Here is a 12,943-nt window from a genome sequence, read left to right as displayed (position 1 = left end):
TAGTATCACTAGACCTAAAACCGCTAAATATTTGCTAATTTTAATTGAAATACGTGGTGGAAGGGATATTGCCTAGCAACCATTTGATTACAGACGTCATACATCCCTTGGCTGGTCGGTCTTGAATGATTCAACAGTTTTCGAGTGGTGATGCACAAGAAATTGGGTATTCTCTTAATTTTAGGAGTAATATTCCTCAGAGGTGAATTAACTTTTCAATAATCGGGATGGTAAACCTTATGTGTATGGCTGAATGGCGAGTCTCGAAGATTTAAGCGCATATTTCATGCTCTCGCTCTCTTCGATATGCAAAATCGGCATCGCTTAATTTATGCAATACCAATTATACGACGATGCGGATCCATAGTGTCTCAATACAAAAGAATCCTACTCGATGTAGAAGGTGTTCGCAAATTCCAGATGTCCTAGGCGCGAGACCATTTGATATTATTTGATGTACATGGGCGGTTGAGGAATTTCATTAAATAATGAAGACGATACACAACATATTCACCATTATGTACGATTTTAAGCATTATAATTAGTATGATGAACAGAAATTTCTTATTTATTGCATATGAAAGTGCGAAAGGTTAAAATTATCTTAAATAAAAACTAACCACTCGCTGAAGTGTTGATTTCCTCAATGTTAGTTGATGAACTACCGGCATTTTATGCAAAAATGTTAATGTAAATATTGTGATTAGCAGGGGCGTAGCCAAGATAATAAATTGGCTGCGTCACGACCCGAAGATTAGGGGAGTTGAAGCCGCTGAACCCCTAGGGGAAAACGTAAGCATTATAATCTCAAGAAATCACAATTTATGCTATTATTATAACGTAATTGAAGGCTCTTCGGAAAGCTGTTTTGCGATAATAATCGACGGAGTAATTTAAATTCATTTTATGGATTAATATATTTCTCCTAAATGAAATTGTTTCGGGGTGCGCGTGTCCCCTCGGATCCCCTGGCTACCTCACTGGAAATAGGTATTTTTATTTCATATTGGCGAATTCTTTTCCATACTTAATAACCTCACTCTGTGTCATACTTATTATTATGCTATGATTGGAAAAGGAGGGCCTTTGATGACCCCCCCCGCAGGAAACTATAAGTACGGAAAAATGTTTGAAAAAAATGACATGCCTAGAAATACATTTCATACCATTTTCGCACTTCAAATTTAAGTTTAGGCAGATGTACTTATTTTATGTAAAAACCACACAATAGTTTTCAATATTTTTTATTTTCTGTTAGACTTTGGGTGGGTGAATCTATTCCTCTCATCCCATATATATGATATGACCTTACATATTTAACTCATATAAAGAGGTCCCTTACTCCTCTTCCCGTCCACCTGCCCTACGACGATTGTCTTCATGTAGATATTATAGGACTTACATATCCTTCATTCTTCGCCAGGCAAGCGGAAACGGCAGGGGAAGAATAGGGATGATCCGGGACCAGGGAGAGAGGAGGAATCTGGCGCGGATCAGGTACCTCCACCGGAGGACTCCTTTCCATCGATGCTTCCGGAGACCAACGCCATGACCACCGTGACTCCACCCAGCACCCCGGAATCGGATGCATCGGTGGAAAGTGTCCCTCGACCGAATTCTCCGGTGGAGGACCAAGAGGAAGAGGTGATGATCCCGGATTGGCTTTTCCGGGAGGAGAATCTTGGGGCGGGTGATGTCGGCAGGGACATCGGAGTGGCCGCTCCGCGGCAGCCACCGGGGGAGCCAGCCGCGGACGAAATGCCGATGGGCGTTGTTAACATCATCGTCCGCGCGCTGGCTGTAGAGGATGAAAGGCAATGGGTGGTCCGGGCGGTGGAGGTCCATTTTCCGGATGACCTGGTATTGGTCCTCCTGCTCCCACCAGCCCCCGCCGCGGAGGAGCGATCGCCGCGGGCCGGGCCCCAAGGCGAGGGGCCCATTTGAGGCCCGCGGCTGGCCTCCATCAGTAGGTGAGTATTCCTTCCTTTCCGTAGCAATTATGAGTACTGGGATAACTAAGGCACCTTACAGGTAACCCCTACCCAGGGGTGTTAAAAGATTCATTGTTCCCAATTTTACCAATAGAATTACATTATCGGCTTACTTCTTGTATCAGCCGTCAGATTTCATCAATGGCTTTCCTCCTAAAATAGTACTTAAGAAAAAGCTATCCACTACATAGTTGAGTGATGTATGATATTTCTAATGCAAAAGTCAAAATCGAGTTCAATTCGTTCGGAGGGCCACAATGCTGCAAGTTACTTTATAACGGCATCCAAAAAAATTGAAATAAAACTAAAATTTCAAAGACCAACAATCCTAATTGATAAACCGTTAAATCAATCAATACGATTTTTGACATTATTCATTTTTGACTTTGCGTCGATATTTGGTTCGCGATACGTTATTTTCTTTAGCGTCTAAGGAACGCAAGAAATTATTCGATTACCCTTGATCTTGTCGATCTCGTTCGTTTTCTTTACCTGAATACTCCACTTAACTCCGTTTAGAAATAAAAATCTATAGGGCCCCTCGGCCTCTCACCGCTTAATGCGTGGGATGCAAGGGAAAGCTGAGGAATTTGCGCAATGATAGAGGGAAGGAGACTGGGAGGGCAAGAGAAACTTGGTGTCGGCATCATCCTGGTGGGGAGAACACAGTTTTAAGTTCCATCCGACATCTATCAAAATATTCGTAAATTTTATATTTTAATCATGAGGAATATTTATTAACTCTTAATAAAAATGATCCAATCCTACAACAAATATTCTGGTTCTGTTAATTAATAGAGGTTTATGATTGATGGAATATTGTAAACTTCCGCATTAAGTAATTATCCCCATACGATTCACGCGAGGATTGCATACTGCTCAATTCAACTCGCGTTTTTCACAAATATAATTAATCTTTTGTCATCTCATAGTTCTAAATGGAATTTTATAAGATTTTGCATACATTTTTCCATCGCGAGCTTCGGAAAGTCTCGTCGTTCTCTATCCATATCGGCTGCATTGCTTACATTAGATTGTCTCAGTGGTTTTATGTTTTAGTAGTGGGGATTAGAAAATAAGTAGGTTGGTGGTTAAGATTGCGCTTCTAAATGTTAAGTAGTTGGAATACTACCTATCACGTAAAATATTACTTGAATAAACACTATTCGATAAGATTATTTTTCATTTATATCTGTTCCATTTCAGGACCATAACATCTCGGTCCTCCCCGTCCCATACATAGCTCCAGGAAAAGCCAAAGGTATGTGAAATTTGCTATTTTTATTATCAAAATAAACTTTTAGTTCCCTGATCTAGGAATTATATTTCTTTTTAATTCCGTCTTCAAATCGGTGTTGTTATATATACCAATGAAGCACTTCATTTACAATATTGTTTTTCCCGGATATTAGGTTGGATTCATGTCACAACGTGATCATAATTTTGTGTTTGAGTGGCTCGATTGTTTTTTATGATTACTGAAATAATTGTTTTGGATTAAAATTAAAAAATTACTGATATTTTTACGTCGCTATCAGGGTGAAGTTTGCAATGGTCAAGATTGGATACATCTTTATATAATAGAACATGGTTTACAGAAGGAATAGAGCAGAAAAGAATTAGATAGAAAATAAGTTCACTAAAATCTCGGCTATGTAACAAAAAAATAAGATAAAGGGTATTGGAATTTATCAAATGAAATAAAGGTAGGAGGGATTAGGGAAAAGGTCAAAGGGGATGCAGAAAAGGTATTGCTAAAGAGAGTCTGGACCACATTGAGGAATGAAATTTACAGGATTGTAGTTGAGACAAAATGCACAAATGGCTGAGGAAGGTAGATGCAGTAACGAAATAGACCATGGTGACGACGGTATTGAGTGGCAAAGGATAACGATTTAATAGGTGATTAATGAATCGGGTATCAAACGAATAAAAAGAGAAAATACAAACAAATGGGGGACGCAGGAATGTAAAAGTATGATACAGGATTGGCTTCCACTCTCTTTCCAAATTTTTTAAATTTCAGTATGAAAAACGATGGTTGTAGCAAAAGTAAACGGGAAAACTTTTAATGAATATAGTTTATTGCTATTGGCTGAGATGCGTACCAGCCAACTAACCAGACCGGCATTGTGAGCATGAACTCGATTCTTGTAAGGTAAAACGATTTCTTCTTGATGTGCCAATAAATTATTTTTTTAAATTTGTAGACACAAATAATGTGTACGATATTGTAAAAATAACAATAGCAGTAAAAAAAGTTGACTAGATATAATGGTGATGTTACAGTTATTGATTCTCATACGAACCATGCATATGATAGTGACATAATTATCACGTGTATACTAAATACTATAGGCACATAACACTGAGGGGACAGATAACTTTAACTCCTTTTCCGTTTACATCAATTTTCGATCTGCCCCTTGTAATAATACGCTGATTCCAAAACAGTAGTTAGTTTTCTTTTACCACGTCATGTTTATTACTACATCTTCTATGATTGTGACGACTCTCATCTAAATTGATCTTCGGTCATAGGAGGCATCAAAATGGCACCTGGTCGCTGACGCCGAAGGAGGACTTAGACGGGTGCATAGCCGTCAACTGCTGGCGTAAAAAACTATGAAAATGGCGAAACGATCGTTTTCTTCATCTCGTCTGGGGATAAAGATTTGATAGTTGAATTTCATTGAAAATATTCCATAAAAAACGCCACATTCGAATTTCAAAGGGTTTTTTTAAAATTAAATTTTATATATTCCTTGATTTATAAATTGGCGAATATGTACACATTAAATTCCGAGGTTTAGAAGAATATAAGAATATTGTAGTTATTTAGTTTTTAATAAGTAGTTTTCATTCAAGGAAATGTTTACATTATTCCTCTTACTCAAAATGAACAAGGTAGATGATAAACGCCCCGCGAAAAAGCACCCCACCGACACAACCATTTTCGTATTGATGCAAGTGATACTATGACACAAGTGACTAGGAAGGGGTAGGGTAGCTAATGTGTTGTGCAGGTCGCATTAAAGTTACTTTTTTTGTAATGAGACTCCTTTGCTAACGACGTATTTTTAGATATACTACCTACTTTTTCCTATACTTCCATAGACAGTATAATAGGTAAAATTTCCATTTCATTCTCTTATCGACAATATTCCTATGATATAGGAGACAAATTGAGGTAACCTTATAGCTTAAAAAAGTTGGCGAGATTAACCATAACCTAGGATATTATAAAATGCAGAGGCCATAATTTACACGAAAACTCTTCACAGACATGAACTTAAAAATGGGTGTTCCTCAGTGAAACTTATGTTTTACTTAAACTTTATAGAAAAGGCAAATCACCACTCGATGGAATAGAATCAATGAAACATTATCAATGCGATCATATGTCGAGGTTATTCGGTGAATTACTATATCTTGTTCTTAAATTTTATCTTATACCTGAAAATCATTTCACAGGCCAGAACACCAGGCCACCTCCCCTCTCCAAGTCTACGGACTACATCCATACAGGTAAGGAACTCCTCAATGAAACAGCATCAATTTGGTCATGTTTTGAATTGAACCGGTAAATAACCGTTTCTTCTTGATTGAATCTTTCGCGTCTCTTGACGATTAAAAATCAAGGTTCTTAGAGTAAGTCTAAGAACCTTGAGGCAAAACGACTTCCATTTGACGTGCCCATAAATTATCTTTTTTTAATTTGTAGACACAAATAATGTGTACGATATTGTACAAACAACAATAACAGTAAGAAATTTTTGACTAGATATAATGGTGAGGTGACAGTTATTAATTCTCACACTAACCATCCATATGATAGAGATATCACTATCACGTGTGTACTAAATACTATAGGCACATAACACTGTGGGGACAGATAACTTGAACTTCTTTTCCGAATACATCAATTTAGGAGCTGCTCCCTGTAATAATATGCTAATTGAAAACAATAGTTAGTTTTCTTCTAACACGCCAACCTTATCACTTAATCTTGTATGATTTTGTCCACTATCAGCTAAATTGAGTTTCGTTCAAAGGAGGCATCAAAATGGCGCCTGGTGGCTGAGTGCGTAGGAGACCATTGACCGGTGCATCCCTGTCTAATGTTGGCAAAAAAATATGAAAATGGAAAAACGAGCGTTTTCTCCATATCGTCAGGGGGAAAAGATTTTATAGCTGAGTTTCTTTGTTATTTTTTAATGAAAATCGCAACGTTCGTAGTGCAAAGGGTTTTTTAAATCTATATTTTACCTATTCCTTGATTTTCAAATTGGCTAATATGTAGACGTCAATATCCTAGGTTTAGATGAATAATTGAATATTGAAGTTACGTAGGTTTGTATAAATAGTTTTCATGGAAGAAAATGTTAACATTAACCCCATTACTAAAAAAAATAGATGATAAACCCACCGCGGAAAAACACTTCATCGACACAACCATTTCGTATTTATCCAAGAGATACTATGACACTTGTGACAGGGAAGGGGTAGGGTAAATTATGTGTTTTGCAGGTTGCATAAAAGACACTTTTTTGAGTAATGAGACTCCCCTTGGTAGAGATGTAATTTTACATTAACTGCATATTTATTTCCTATTTTTCTATGGGCAGTATAATAGGTAAAATTTCCATTTCATTCATTTATTGAAAATTTTCCTATGATATAGGGGACAAATTGAGGTAATACTATAGCTTAAAAAGTTGGCGAAATGAACCATAACCTTGGATATTATAATATGAAGAGGCCAAAAGTTATACTAAAACTATTAACAAACATGAACTTAAAAATGGGTGATCCCCAGTAAAATTTATGTTGTACTTCAATTTTATACAAAAAGCATATCATCACTTTGATGGAATAAATTAAATGAAACATTATCAATTCGATCATACGTCGAGGTTATTAGGTAAATTGTCGTATCTTGTTCTTACATTGTATCTTATACCTGAAAATCATTTCACAGGCCAGAACACGAGGCCACTTCCCCTCTCCACGTCTACGGACTACATCCACACAGGTAATGAACTCCTCAATGAAACAGGACCAATTTGGTCATGTGTTAAGGTAAACCGGTAGGTTACCGTATCTTCTCCTCGCAATTTAACTTATAACTGAATATCGTTACACAGGCTAGATCACCAGGACACCTCACCTATCCTATGCCTATAGAATACATCCACCCAGGTAAGGAACTCTTTCAAAGAAACAGAATCAATTTGTTTATACGTTGAGGTGATTCGGTAAATTACTGTATCTTCTGCTTACATTTTATCTAATGCCTAAATTCATTGCAGAGGCCAGAACACCAGGCCACCTCCTCGCTCCAAGTCTACGGATTACATCTATACTGGTAATGAACTCTTTTAAATGAAATATTTTCTCTTAGGTCAAACGTTGAGGTGATTTTGTTAATTACCATATCTTTTGTTTTCGTTAATCTTATACCTGAAAATCATTTCACAGGCCATAACAACAAGCCTGAACACAAGGCCACCTCCCCCCTGCAAGCCTAAGGATTACATCCATACAGGTAGGGAACTATTTCAAAGATTCAGGTTGAATTTGGTCAAACGTTATTGTGACCGCTAAAGCACAGTATCTTCTGCTTGCATATTATCTTATACCCGAAAATCATTTCAGGGGCCAAAACACCAGGCAACCTCCTCTCTCCAAGCCTTCGGTTACATCCATACAGGTAAGGACATCTATTAATGAAACGGGATCAATTTGGTCATACGTTGAGGTGTTTCGGTAAATTACCTTACTTACAATCTGCCCTTTTTTATCGTATACCTAAATATCATTTTGTAGGCCAGAACACCAGATAACATCCTCTCTCCAAACCTACGGATTACATCCATACAGGTAAGGGACTATTTGCTACATCCTATTATTTCATCATTGGACAAAAGCAGATAACAATTCGTTGTGGCGGATGTACGAGGGAGGCTCAAAGAGGTTAGTAGTCCCACTCATTGACTTAACGCACACGAGAATATAATAGAACGAAATAAAATATATTGAAGGTTTCCTATTTTTACACACGTAGTTCAGTATAGTTGTAAGAATTTCCCGTATTTTCCCCCGTGTAAGGTTCCTATTTTCTCCTGCCAACGTATCTACAAGCGAATTGCCTATCTTCTTATGGGATCCAGGAATTTAGTCAACTGCAATTGAAATTGCAATTAAATCCTACGCTCTGGATTGCTGAATCCGTGATGACAGTGGGCAAGTTCCTTGTTGAAACGTTGAACTTGAATTGAGGTCATAACCCCCAGGGAAACCTGAAAAATCTTCACTGAAATTGTCGAAGAGATAGAAAGAATCGTTACACATTTAGTTATATATTCCGAAACATGTACTAACTTTAACGAATTAAAATACAAATTATATTATACTTAGTGCCTATTTTACACGCCTTTGGTATTGTACAATCCAGTGGCATATCCAGAGAGGGGCTAGGTGGGGCTGCAACTGCTACCACCAATACTCTAAGGTGTCCAAGATGAAATTGTAATTTTTTTCGGACCCCAACTACTGATGCAAGGAAAACCCTTTTCTTTGTCCCCCATTTCTCCCCATCAGGAATCCGCCTCTTTTCACACAAAAATTCGATGCACATCAAATAGAACTTTTTCGAACGCAAATCGCCACGTTCTTACACAATATTTCAAATCAGCGTTTTCATTAACACTAACGTAAAGTATCTGAGGCAAAAACCAATATTCTGCTAGTATACAATACTACTCAGAAACTCAATTCCTAGAGCAAGAACAGCATGCCAATCGATTGAAATGCGGTGAGACAGTATAATTGAAAAATTATAATTTTAGATCATTAAAGCAATAACACCGAAAACTAACGATAATTTTTAAACTACCTTTAACTTCATTATTGCACATTCAACTCTCACATGATATTATGATCATAGAACACATTTGTGTCTTGGGAAACGACCAATTATAATAGTACTTCATGTATATACAATCTAGAAACATACTCGAATTTTTGCCTTAATATGATTGGGGATAATTATATCCCAAGATAAAAACAATTCATCGTCATTAGTTAGCATAGGTTTGTGCAGCTCAAGTCTTTTCACTCAAACTTTTCATCATCATGAATGCATGATTATTGCCTACTTTATAAAATACCGATGTAGGCAGATGCATGACAGACTTGTATACAGAGATATAGAAATAAGGTTGTTTATACGAAAGCGTATAACACTCCCCGTTTGGTACTTGGCATCGAGTCCCGTAATAAAAGAGCTTTGTGTTAAACTAACTAGGGAACTAAAGGGATCGCTTTATTTATATATCTCATTTTCATTCATTCTCTACACAGAATGAGTTCATGATTATTATTACGCTTACAGGTACCCTGTCCACATTCACGACATAGCATGAGATTATCACGGTGGATATGATATCAGTGGTCAGTAAGGTCAACCTTGGGGTGAGGACGGCCGGGGGGTCCAATGGCTACGAGCTAAGAGCAGAGGAAGATATTGTGGTGGTGGTCCGCTCACGTAAAAGTACTGTGTACTATAATGTATTGTTAAATTATTGTACCTAGTTATTGCTCTAGCAAAAAATATAAAAATTAAGAAATCATTTAGAAATACATTATTTCTGGAGTTGTGTGAGTTAAAATTTAAAGTTGTGCCCGCAAAGAAAAATATAAAAAAGGCTGGCCTCTGGGGATGGTCAAATGCAAAGGGTACCGAACAACATTGTGTTATACCAGTACCTCCCTAATATCTCACATAAGATCAATTAAAAAGTAGCGGAATTCGTAATCATCTATCTTTTGTTATGTATATCTGACCTCAATGTTAACTCTTATAGGTATATTTCTCATTTATCCCCATGAGACTTGAAAATATTCGCTTTAAATTAGTTCAAATGCAATATATCGCCTGAAATCAGTTAATTTTTAAAAGATCGTATATGAGAACACCGGGAGGTAAAGGGATGACATGATTAGACACAGTATTGTACTTAAAGTTCTATCATTGAGTTCATTAAGGGAAAATTGAACTTACCTGGAGTATATCATTATGTTATTATCATAGAATATGAATTTAAATAACGCGGAAAGATTGAAAAGAGTAGAAAGATGCTGTATGAAAAAGTTGTACCTTACGAAGGGTAGGTACCTATAAACACCAAAAGGCACAGAAAGTAGAAACTGAAAGTTAGATACGCGAAACACAAATGTCACCTATGTGAGCTATGGCGAGGAATGATATTTGAAACAATTAAAAAAAAAGCCTCACTTACTAATTTGGTGGTCCTAGGTAGAGTAAATTAACAACAGTCTCCTGCAATGCAATTGTAATCACATATGAGCCAAAGCATCTTTAAACGAATAAGGAACACCTAGGAAACAAATACGAATCTGGAATCGCACTATTGTATTTGTGTGAAGGTTCACGCAATTTTTTTAAATCTAATTAAAACGATTGTTTCGGAAAAGTGCCGGTCTGTTTATTTTCTAACATTTTTCTCCACGTTGCCGAAGATTTATCAAGAGAATGAGGGTTTCTTAGCATTATCGCGACCTTAGAAAAGGAATATTGAAAGCCATTACACCTCTTTCAATTCCAAACATTTGCCAAAAGTGATGCCCAGCCGACCTACATGAAGTGCCTCGGTGAAGAGCTAGTGCCCATATATCTCGATCCTGTGTTTTCGAAAGGAAGGCTTCATTCGGAAAAAGTGACAAGACAAAACATACATACTTACCAGAAACAGAGAATCCGAAGATTGGTTTAATGCAACTCCTCAATAAATATCCATCAAATAAAATTTTAAGTACTATAAAATTGTTCATCATTAAATTCTACCTCGCCTGCTACATGAATGTCATCTATACATATCTCTCTACCGTTCTTACCTTTAATCTGTATTTCAACGATAATTTTCATCAAATATGGAATATCATTCATCATGAATAAACACACAAATGCACGCAATATATTTATACCAAGAGAGAAGAAAATAAATTTTAACAGCTCGGGCACCAGACAACTATCCAGGAGGGGAGCAGCCTTTGTGGACAGCGTGTCCAGGGGAACTTAGCCTCATTTATACTAAGTATTAAAAGTTACAAAATGAGATTGGATCTTAGAATCGAAAATTGCTCGATATAGGATTATTCAACTACTACTGGCAGTGCCTTAGTCTTATATTTTTTTTTAATTAATAGGCCAATTTTGGAAACAAACGCCAACGACGATAATTACATTTCATCTACGGATGCTCTGGCAAGCATCAACGATGCCTTAATATTCCAGCATCATTCAAATGTACTGTGTAGCTAATTTAATGTAACTTATAGAGAATAAAATGGAGACCTAAGAAACATATCTGTATAAGAAAAAAAATCTTTTCAATAATTAAATATAAGTTCGGAAAGATGTTTGAACTTGGCTGAGTGCTACCAGTATATGCAGGAACCTGGCAGTTTAAAGTGTATCCATGACTTACGCTATTGTATTTTGGGGAATATAGAATATTTTGAAGTCGCTTGCCATGGATATGTCAAAATCGACAAAAATTGACTTAGCACGCAGTAGTGCTGTAAACTTCCGCTAAAATCATATTTTTTGTCTCCGAACTGAGCAGTTTAAAAATAAGATCTATAAAGATAAAGATCGAAATGGAAGGCCCAAGTGGTACACATGCTGTCATTCTTCCAATTTCTTTCGGAAAAACTTTCCACAAAGCTCACTTGTAAATTTCAGCTTATATTCCTCAAGGAAATCTTTAATTTTTTCTAAACATCCTCTTAAAAAGCGAATTTAAACAATTTTTTCAATCGTATTGGACATTAAGCCTATGTTATAGGTGATGTTAGAAATAGATAATGATTGATATGTCTTCGATGAGAATTATCATCGCCCGTTATGATGAATGTTTTCACATATTCAATTTCAGGACCCCACCAAGCGACGACATTGGACGTCAAAAACATATATCAATTTGTCTACTATAATTTTCACGAAGGCGATGAATTAGTAATGACTAACGTGACAGCTCTTGGCGATGCGTTTTCTTCCAAAAGCGCTGTGATTGGTTTGTTTTATTCAATTAGCTGGAAATTTAGAGCCATAGGTATTTTCTCGGACCAAACCGTATTCGATGAAAACGATTGGACCGAAAACTAGTAGGATACAAATATGACCGCTAGAGACCCTGCACGTCCGTTGTATCAAAATATTTGATGCAAATATTTGCATACAAATTCAACCGTGGAGCACCTGCTGAACTATGAATGTATACACATTTGACATTAATTCGGTTACAAATAGTACAGAAAAGATATAAATGGTGTTATTTCATGAATCCTTTGATGACGAGAAGAGAGATATTTCTTTTCAGGCATGAAATTGAATAAAATTACAAGGAACTAAATTATAACATTGATATTTTAGCGGGAAAGTTGAAATTGACCAATGCTATGAATTCAAGCCTATTTACTAAGCTACTGTATGTAAAATAAAATTTTGGTACGATCCGAAAGGTATACGGCATCTCATTTACTTTTAGTCTCACACTTAAAAATTTGAAGTTAAATGAGCAATCTACGGTTGAGAAATAAAAACCCTAGAAGAGGCTAGAAGACCAGAAATTTCAATAATTTGTTCTGGAATGAATTACACATGATCAAGTATAAATACCGGAGCAATGATTGTAGACATATTATAGGTGTAATATTAAAAATATTGCTATGCAAATTTAACAAAAGATGGGATTGAATTAAAGTATTTCATGATTACATTACACGAAAAACATTTCAGATTAACATTTTGGTTTTCCCTAAAACAATTTTAATTAAAACTGTTTTAAGGAAAACCAAATTTAATTAAAAAAATACACATTCGTCTAAAAGTGATGCATGTTGTAGACAATAATACAATAACGAGT

The 12,943-nt window shown here is 36.4% G+C and overlaps 1 long non-coding RNA gene across 1 annotated transcript; it reads left to right on the top strand.

Annotated features, from left to right (window-relative positions):
• Window positions 1-1,577: 1,577 nt before the first annotated feature.
• LOC124167773 lies at window positions 1,578-7,019 on the top strand. The gene is made up of 4 exons (XR_006866759.1): window positions 1,578-1,970; window positions 3,198-3,252; window positions 5,466-5,519; window positions 6,973-7,019. It is a non-coding gene; the product is annotated as an uncharacterized LOC124167773 (long non-coding RNA).
• Window positions 7,020-12,943: the final 5,924 nt, after the last annotated feature.

Source organism: Ischnura elegans, chromosome 11, assembly GCF_921293095.1.
Source record: "Ischnura elegans chromosome 11, ioIscEleg1.1, whole genome shotgun sequence".
In the NCBI taxonomy this organism is placed as follows: Eukaryota; Metazoa; Arthropoda; class Insecta; order Odonata; family Coenagrionidae; genus Ischnura; species Ischnura elegans.
The sequence above is the reverse complement of the archived record's forward strand: the minus strand, read 5'-3'. Positions and strand labels throughout refer to the sequence as shown.